Raw genomic sequence first — 9,534 nt, 5'->3', positions numbered from 1 at the left:
CGTTCAGTCAGTGCGTGGTAAGCGAGAACGTGCAACCTGCTAGAACGTTTTATTACTAACCCGCCACTTTGAAAGAGAATATACAAGTACAGTATTGCTCTCAGAGAGGAAGACATGCTTTGCAAGCGAACCTGTCTGTTACGTGTTTATATCCATATGTATTTACGCATCGAGACAGGAAACATGAGGTCTCTGTGGCTCGCAGAGCGTCTTAGCGGTATCAGTTCCCATGGCCCGATTTCTCAGGGGCTGACATGACGAAGGTCTGAGGTCATGTATCATAACAGAAGAACCTCGAAACTAAGAAACTGAGCTTACACAGGTGGCTGGTGCAACCGTTCTTTCTTTCCTGTTCCGGCAGGATGGGGGAGGGTAGGTAGGCAGGGCGAGACTGAGAGAGAAAGTGAGAGAGAGAGAGAGACCTTTGCTCTGGAATGTGTACAAACACTCTCTGGGAAAGGAGGGGAATGTTCCTACTTTTTTATTACCCACTTGAATGTAAGCGAATGGCTCCACCGGAGATAAAACTTGAAATTCTCCAGAGCAAAACACGATCTCTAACTTCCGAGGCATGTTTGTCATCCAATCATCCTTGAATCCAAGTTGCCAGTCATTTTTGCTCAGAAGACCTTGACTGTGGATAAATATGAAAATGTTCCTGGAGAATTATTTCCCAGCACTAAAGAACTGATGTGTCTTAATGCTTGAGTAAATTGTATTGATTCTCTTCGTTCATTCCTATTTTCTAAATAGTTCCTTTTCTAATGTGTCCGTACAACCCTGACTTCATACCCTTTATTTACTTTGCTCCCTCCCCCACACCATGGTTCTCCACCTGTTCTTCCTAGAGCCTTAGTGTTTCTGCAATGGGCCCCACGGAACTCGAGGGAAGCTGGGGTGTATAGTAAAGGAAGGGCCTCTTTCTTTGAATCCCTCCCCATTTCAATACCCAAACATCGGTAGCTTTACTTTTACCTGTTCTATTTATAGGGTGCTTCCACATTTTAAAAATAGTTCTCATATAGGGAGCCTGGGTGGCTCAGTCCGTTAAGTGCCTGCCTTCGGGTCAGATCAGGATCTCGGGGTCCTAGTATCGAATGCCTCATCAGGATCCCTGCTTGGTGAGGAGTCTGCTTCTCCCTCTCCCTCTGCTCCTCCCCCCACTCATGCTTTCTCTCTCTTGCTCTGTCTCCCAAATAAATAAATATAAACTTTTTAAAAAATTAAAATACGTTTATAAGAAGAAAGGGACTCCTCTTAGCAAAGTCTTTTAAAGGGCAAAATTTTAATTTTGATGAAATCCAATGTTTCAGTATTTCCTCTTCTGGATCATGCTTCCGATGTCAAGTTTAAAAAGTTTTTGCCTAATTCTAGATTCTCTGAGTATTTTCTACTTATTTTCTAAGTGTTTTGTGTTTTATCCTTAAGTCCATGGGCCATTTTGAGTTAAACTTTGTATAACCGTGCAGTTATGAAACTTACCTCAAGACAAGATTTTTGGCCTCTGGATGTCAATTGCCCCATTTGTATTTGTTGAAAAAGTTGTATTTCCTCGACTAAATTGTTTCTATACCTTTGTCAAAAGTTTGTTTGTCATATTAGTGTTGATTTATCCCTGAGTTCTTGACTCTGTTTCATTGATTGATACGTCCATCCTTCTATCAGTACCACTCAATTTGACTGGCTGTGTAATAAATCTTAAAGAATCAGGTAGATTAATTCTTCCCTTTTCATTATTTGTCAAAATTGGTTTAGCTCTTTAAGTTCCTTTCATTTCCATATAAATTTTATTTTATTTTTTTAAGATTATATTTATTTATTTTAGAAAGAGAGAGTATGTGTGAGCAAGCAGGGGGAGGGGCAGAGGGGGGAGGGACAAGCAGACTCCGCGCTCAGCATGGAGCTTGGAGTCTGATGAAGGATTCCATCCAAACCACTCTGAGATCATGACCTGACCTAGAACCAAGAGTCGACGCTTAACTGACAGAGCCACCCTGGCGCCCCTCCCTATACATTTTAGAATAATTTTGTCTATATCTACAAAATGTTATTCTGGGGTATGATAAAAATTTGGATTAAACTTAGGTACCAGTTTGAGGAAAGTTGGTATCTTTACTATGTTGCTCTTCTAATCCATGGACATGATCTGTCTCTCCATCTGGTTCTATCATCTTGAATAGCTTTCATTAGCCTTTGTAGTTCTCAAAATACAAGTTCTGTACGTACTTTTGTTAGATTTACATCTAAATATTTCATTTTTATTTTGAGTGGATTATAAATGGAATTCTATTTTAAATTTTGTTGTTTATGTGTTCATGGCCGGTATATAGAAATACAATCGATGTTTATCTTGTATCCTGTGCCTTTGCTGAACTCATTAGTTCTAGAAGGCTTTTTTTATAGTGATAAAATATGCATAACATAAAATTTACCATTTTAACCATATTTATATGTATAGTTCAGTGGCATTAAGCGCATTCACCATCACCACTATCCATCTCCGGAACTTTTTCATCACGCCAAACTGAAACTCGATAGCAGTTAAATAATAACTCCCCATTCTCCACCTCCCCCCTAGATGTGGGGCAACCACTATCTATCTCTATAAAGTCGATCATTCTAGGTACATCCTATAAGTGGAATCATAAACGGTATTTGTCCTTTCGTGTCTGAAGTATTTCACTCAGCACGTCTTCCAGTTTCATCCGTGTTGTAGCCCGTGCATATGTGCTAATGAAGCAAGCTCCATGTTGTAGCATGCATGACAATTTCTCTCCTGCTTCCTTCTTTAACCAGTCGAGCTGTCTATATTATTTTATTATACAAAGACGAGTCCTCTATAATACCAGAACACATGGACATTTTATTTCTGTCCTCATTGCCCTTTATTTTGAAGGCAAACAACCCATTGGTTAACTTTTTAAATTCAATTTTCTTTTCTTTTTTTAAAAGATATTTATTTATTTATTATTTTATTTTATTTTTTTAAAGATTTTATTTATTTATTTGACAGAGATAGAGACAGCCAGCGAGAGGGGGAACACAAGCAGGGGGAGTGGGAGAGGAAGAAGCAGGCTTCCAGCGGAGGAGCCTGATGTGGGGCTCGATCCCATAACACCGGGATCATGCCCTGAGCCGAAGGCAGACACCTAACTGCTGTGCCACCCAGGCACCCCCCTCTTTATTATTTTAGAGAGAGAGAGAGCACACATGAGCAGGGGGAGGGGCAGAGGGAGAGGGAGAGAGAGAATCTCAAGCTTACTCTGGACTGAGCGCAGAGCCTGATGCAGGGCTCCATCTCACGATCCTGAGATCATGACCTGAGCCAAAATCAAGAGTCAGACCCTCAACTGACTGAGCCACCCAGGAGCCCTTTAAGTTCAATTTCCTTAAAGTAGAATAGATACTGTATAGATGCAACTAAAGCTAAAATTGCCATCTTACCAGAATGAAGAATTTCCTTCCTTTCAAGGCGCAACAATATTTTATTGTATGTGTATACCTCATTTTGTTTATCCATTCATCCATCAATAGCCGTTTGGATTGTTTCCATGTTTGACTATTGTGAACAATGCTGCTATGAACATGGGTGTACAAGTGTCTCTTGAGACCCTGCTTTCAATTCTTTTGGTATAAACTCAAAAGTGGAATCACTGGGTCATATGGTAATTCCATGCATTTTTTTTTTGAGGAACTCCCATACTGTATTTTACACCAGCTGTGCCATTTTACAATTTACAAGGGCTGCAATTTCTCCACATCCTCACCCACTCTGTTGTTTCCTGTGAGGGTTTTTCTTTTTAAATACTTGCATCCTGATAGGTGTGAGGTGGTATCTCACTGTGGTTTTGCCTGCATCTTCCTAATGCTCAGTTATCATCTTTGCATGTGCTTGTTGTTCATTTCCATATCTTCTTGGAGGAATGTCTAGTCAAGTCCTTTACCCATTTTTTTAAATTGGGTTGTTTGATTTTTGTGGTTGAGTTGTAGGTCTTTGTATATGCCAGATATTAATCCTTTATCGGATACATCATATGCAAATATTTTCTCCATTCTTTGTGTTGCCTTTTCACTCTCTTGATAGTGTCTTTTGATGCACTGAAGTCTTTAATTTGAAGAAGTCTGATTTATCTATTTATTCTTTTGTTGCCTGTGTTTTTGGTGTCATATCCAAGAAATAATTGCCAAGTCCAATGTCATGAAGCTTTTCCTCTATGTTTTCTTCTAAGAGTTCTACAGTTTCAGCTCTTGCATGTAGGTTTTTGATCCATTCTGAATTACTTTTAGTATACGGTGTTAAGGTAAGGGTAAGGGTTCAAATTCCTTCTTTTGCTTGTGAGTTCTAGAAAGTATTTGTAGATTCCTTAGGATTTTCTATATAGACCATCATATCACCTTCAAATAGAGATAGTTATATTTCTTTGTTTGAGATACTTATGCATTTTATTTCCTTTTCTTGTCTTGTTGCACTGGACACCATTAGTATCCAGAATTATGATGAATAAAAATGGTGGTGGCAAACCTCCTGGCATTGTTCCCAATTTTAGGAGGGAAGTATTTGGTTTTTCATCATTAAGTATACTGTTAGCTGTAGGGGTTTTTGGGGTCTTAGGGGGGGTTGTTTTGTTTTGTTTCTTATATATGCTTTTTATCAGGTAGAGGAAGTTCTCCTCTTGTCTGAGACTTTAGTTTTTCATGTGTTTCAAGTGTGTTCATAATTGTGTTTTATGATGGCTGCTGTAACATCTTTGTCAGAGAATTCTAACATCTGTATCATGTTGTCATTGGCATCTGCTGAATCTTTTTTTCATTCAGTTTGAGACCTTCCGAGTTCTTGGTATGAGTATTTTTCATTTATTTATTTTTTTTTTTAAAGATTTTATTTATTTATGTGACAGAGAGACAGCCAGCGAGAGAAGGAACACAGCAGGGGGAGTGGGAGAGGAAGAAGCAGGCTCATAGCAGAGGAGCCCGATGTGGGACTCGATCCCGGTACGCCGGGATCACGCCCTGAGCCGAAGGCAGACGCTTTAACGACTGCGCTACCCAGGCGCCCCAGTATTTTTCATTTAAAACGTGAACATTTTTATATTATATGACTCTCTCTTATTTAAACCTTCTGTTTTAATTGGCTTTCTCTGATATAGCTTAGGCAGGGGAAGGTGAGGAGCACGGCCCCATTACTAACAGGAGGAGGTGCAAGTCCAGGTTTGCCATTTGGCTTCACTGACACCTGAGAGGAAGGGGGCTCAATGTTACTTCTAGATGGGGGTGGGAATTCTAGCTCTCCACGTGGACTCCACTGACACCATTGTGTGGGTGGGCTGGTACCGTGGGTGGTGATTAAAGTCCTGACCTACTAAGCCTCCTCTGACACCATCCCAGCAGTAGAAGGAGGGGCATCTGTCAGGTGGAAGTCAGGCTCTACTGAGGCTGTTGGAGGGGAGGGCAGTGGGTCAGAGAGAAAGCTCATTACTTCCCGGTATGCAGTCCCTAGCCCCTCCTTTTGAATTACCGGGGTGACTGCATTGGGGCGCCTCACTATAGCCTGGTGAGGATTGAAGTCTAGGCTTCCCAATCTGCCTTTGCTGGCATGGATGAGGTGGGACCGCAGTTTTTTTTTCTCCCTGTGATTTTTGCTTGCTGTGTTTTCCTGGCTCTACTGTTCAGAGTCTTCTTGTGTTTATCACATGTATAATGTCCAGGGTTGTAATTAGTGAAAAAAATAGGGAAAAATACTTTATTTTATCTTCCTGGATACAGAATTCTTTTTTTTTTTTTTGAGATTTTATTTATTTATTTGAGAGAGAGAAAGCGAGCACAAGTCGGGTGGGGAGGGACAAAGGGAGAAGGGCAAAAAGACTCTCCACTGAGCAGGGAGCCTGACACGGGGCTCTATCCCAGGACCCTGGGACTATGACCTGAGCGGAAGGCAGACACTTAACCAACTGAACTACCCAGGCGCCTCATATCTTCCTGGATACAGAATTCTAAGTTTGCTTTTACTTGCTGAGAGACTAGATCTTAATTATTCCCATCACAAAAGAAGACAGGCTGATTCTGTGATGTGATAGACGTGCTAGCTGACTCTACGAAGGTAATTATATCGTCATATATAAATGCAACCAATCAGCGCGCTGTGAAACTTACACGATGTTACATAGCAAGTATATTTCAATTAAAAAAAAAGGACAGGGGCGCCTGGGTGGCACAGCGGTTGAGCGTCTGCCTTCGGCTCAGGGCGTGATCCCGGCGTTATGGGATCGAGTCCCACATCAGGCTCCTCCGCTATGAGCCTGCTTCTTCCTCTCCCACTCCCCCTGCTTGTGTTCCCTCTCTCGCTGGCTGTCTCTATCTCTGTCGAATAAATAAATAAAATCTTAAAAAAAAAAAAAAAGGACAAGAAGGGAAGGCAAAGCTGGGGATGAGGAAAATGAAACTTAAATAGTTAAAGCTTCAGACCCCCACAGAACCTCTGGCAAAGCCTATGAAGAACTCACATTGTCTCAAGATTCTGCCTCCTTTTAAATTATATCACCCTTGTGGATTGTGAAAGTGTCAGACCTTCTCAGTAGGTTGTGAAACAGTCTAAACTTGAGAAAAGAAAGTCATGTCAAAGATTTTGAGGAAGCAAGCTGCTAAGTGAATTTCATCGATGTTTAAGAAATCAAATTTGGGGGGGTGCCTGGTGGTGCAGTCGGATAAGCAGCCAACTCTTGGTTTTGGCACAGGTCGTGATTTCCAGGTTGTGAGATCAAGCCCCGGGTCAGGCTCTATGCTCAGCGTGGAGTAACAACTCTCTCTCACTCTCCCTCTGCCCCTCACCCCTGCACGCACTCTCTCTCTCTTTTAAACACATAAATAAATCTTAAAAAAAAAAAAAGAAAGAAAGAAAAGGAAAGAAATCAAATTTATGGTCAATGCTCTTTTTAAGCAGAGGCCAGCATGGAGGGGCTGTGGGCAAAAGTCATGAGGGGTCACCCCAGCATTTCAAAGGACTCCAAATGCGCTTAGCATCCCCCCTACATGTACCCTTTTGACTTACTTATATCTACGATACAAGCATATCTCTTGCCCAGATATTGTCTACACATTGTTCCTAAAAGGCCTCTCTAGATTTTGATAATAACAATGAGTCAGACACTGAGTTAGGGAAAGCGGGTGTGACAGCCCCGACTCCGCATCTCTGGGCTGCAGAGTGACCAGGCCATGTTTGGAGTCTCCTCCGTGCGTCGACAAAGTGAGTTCACAGCTTCCAGGGCCTTCAGGTTCCCAGGATAATGAGGAGAGGTTCCAGCTCACCTCATCGAATGCCACAGCCATTCCAGTCTTGGCCTAGAAGGGAAATGACGTGGTTTGAAGAGCTGACAGGAACTTCAGCCTTCCTTTCTGCCACACTCCTTCAGGAGTTCTCTTCTATGAAGAATGGTGACAATGCTTTGAATGCCTCACAGAAGCGTGTCTCAGCATCCTGGGGGGAGGGGCAGAGGGTGGCGATGAGGGCGAACACTTGTCTCGCATGGCAGGTAATTGGAATCCCACAGAAGCTGCTGCGGTTGGGAGGCCAACGTGCTCTGTTCCATTGCGGCCACGAATCTTTAGACCTGATAACATAGTTTGAGCTTCAAGTTACACCCCAAAAAAGATACCTGTATTCTGCTTTACTGAAGGAAGGCTTACATGTATTTATTTTTAAAGATGTATTTATTTATTATTTTAGAGGGGGGAGGGGCAGAGGGACAGGAAGAGAGAAACCCAAGCAGACGCCGCGATGGGCGTGGAGACCATCTCGGGCTTGATCCCAGGATCCTGAGATCCCGACCTGAGCCAAAACCAAGAGTCAGTCACGTAACTGGCTGTGCCACCCAGGCGCCCCAAGGCTTACATTTCCGTAGGTAAATTAACATTCTCTAGGGGTATTCAATGATCCTTTCATTGCCTTCTCTTGGAAAGAAACTTCCTGTAAAGAGAAGTATGAGTGGTACAGAGGTCAGAGAGTTGTTCCAAAAATTGAATAATGCCTCCCTTGAAGAGAAGAAGGTGACAGTTCTTTCATTCAGTTTCCAGGAAGTAGTTGAGTTGGATGATCTAATAATCAGATCTAAAGATGGAAGGTGAATTCCCATTTCTTCAGCCTGGAGATGGCCGCGTCATCATCAACACTAAAGGAAAGGAGTCTCTAGGCAAAACATCACTTACTCTAAATGTGTCAGCTCAACCAAGACCACCCAAACATCTACTTCTACGGATAAAATTATCTTGTGTTTTTTGGAACATCTTTCCCTCCACCACTAAGACAGACACTGACCTGTCTCATGGAGATACCGTGGGCATTAACTATAACACAGTGTATGTGGAGTGCTTACCACCGTACGGAGACTTAGATCTGAAGTCGTGTTCATGTTTGCGTACAACGAACACTGCCTGCTACTATGTAACATGATCTGACTCCACTTTCAGTTGTGATCTGGGCAACAAACAAACACTTTTCATCAGCCAGGGGCCAGTCCCGTTCTATATGGAGGAAGACCTTTGATGTCAATCAGAAAACTTGACTCGGTTTCCTGATGTCATTAATTGTCCTCACAACACTAGCTAGAGAACAGCCTCCCGCCATCTGCCGCGCTTGCCTGCTCCCAGCCTGCTCCCCGTTCTCATCTAAGCGTATCTGATCTTGGACAAGATCCTGTTACTCGCCAGCCTAGAACCCTTCAGTGACCTCTTGCCGCTCCTAGGCCACAGACATGGCTCCTTCACTTCCCCGCAGGTCTGCCCCTCTGGCCTTAGCTCCTAGCAGACAACCCCCCCTCTTTAGTTTCTCTGCTGGGGCCACACTCATTCCCCGTGATCATCTTCAGGGGCCTTCCATGGCTGGACCGTCCTCCCCTCCTTGCTCACCTAAGTGAACTCCTGGTCATTTCGACCTGTGACTAGGTGGAATCTCTCTCACAGGCTCCCAGAACACTCCTCACCTTTGTTCCGGATCACCCTGCACGGTGGCTACTTTAGTCATTGGTCCCAGGTTGGCCTCCCTGGGAGACTGGCTTGGACACCTTGAAGTCCATTTGTGAGCCGTATGTTGGCGAGTGCTTGCAGGGGGCATGCTGTAGCGTGGCTGGCCCTTGGAATTTTTCCGAAATGGGGCCAGAGGGCTGGACCTTTGAACCTGGCATTGACTGTCATTGGATAGACTCCTGGGAGGAGATGTCACCTTGGGCAAGGCAGCGTTTTTCAGCAGAGGATAACAATTGAGGGACTCAGCAGTGAGCCATTAGCTGGTGACACTGCAGGCAGGTTGTAGGGGAGGCAGTGTCTCGGGCGGTCTCTGGGCCCCCGTAGTGCAAGCTTCTTGAGGACAGTGTCTTTTGGTTGTGTGAGTGGTCAGTGTAGTACTCGGCACAGTTGGAGTTCTCAGTAAATGCTTGTCAAAGAACAAATGAATCCAGTCTGTGTGACACCTGCCAGGTTTGCCCAGGACTGTCCTGGTTTTGGCAATGAAAGCCCTACATCTCAGGAAAACCATCAGTCCCAGGA

This window comes from Ursus maritimus, unplaced genomic scaffold (genome assembly GCF_017311325.1).
Source record: "Ursus maritimus isolate PB19 unplaced genomic scaffold, ASM1731132v1 scaffold_7, whole genome shotgun sequence".
In the NCBI taxonomy this organism is placed as follows: domain Eukaryota; kingdom Metazoa; phylum Chordata; class Mammalia; order Carnivora; family Ursidae; genus Ursus; species Ursus maritimus.
The sequence above is the reverse complement of the archived record's forward strand: the minus strand, read 5'-3'. Positions refer to the sequence as shown.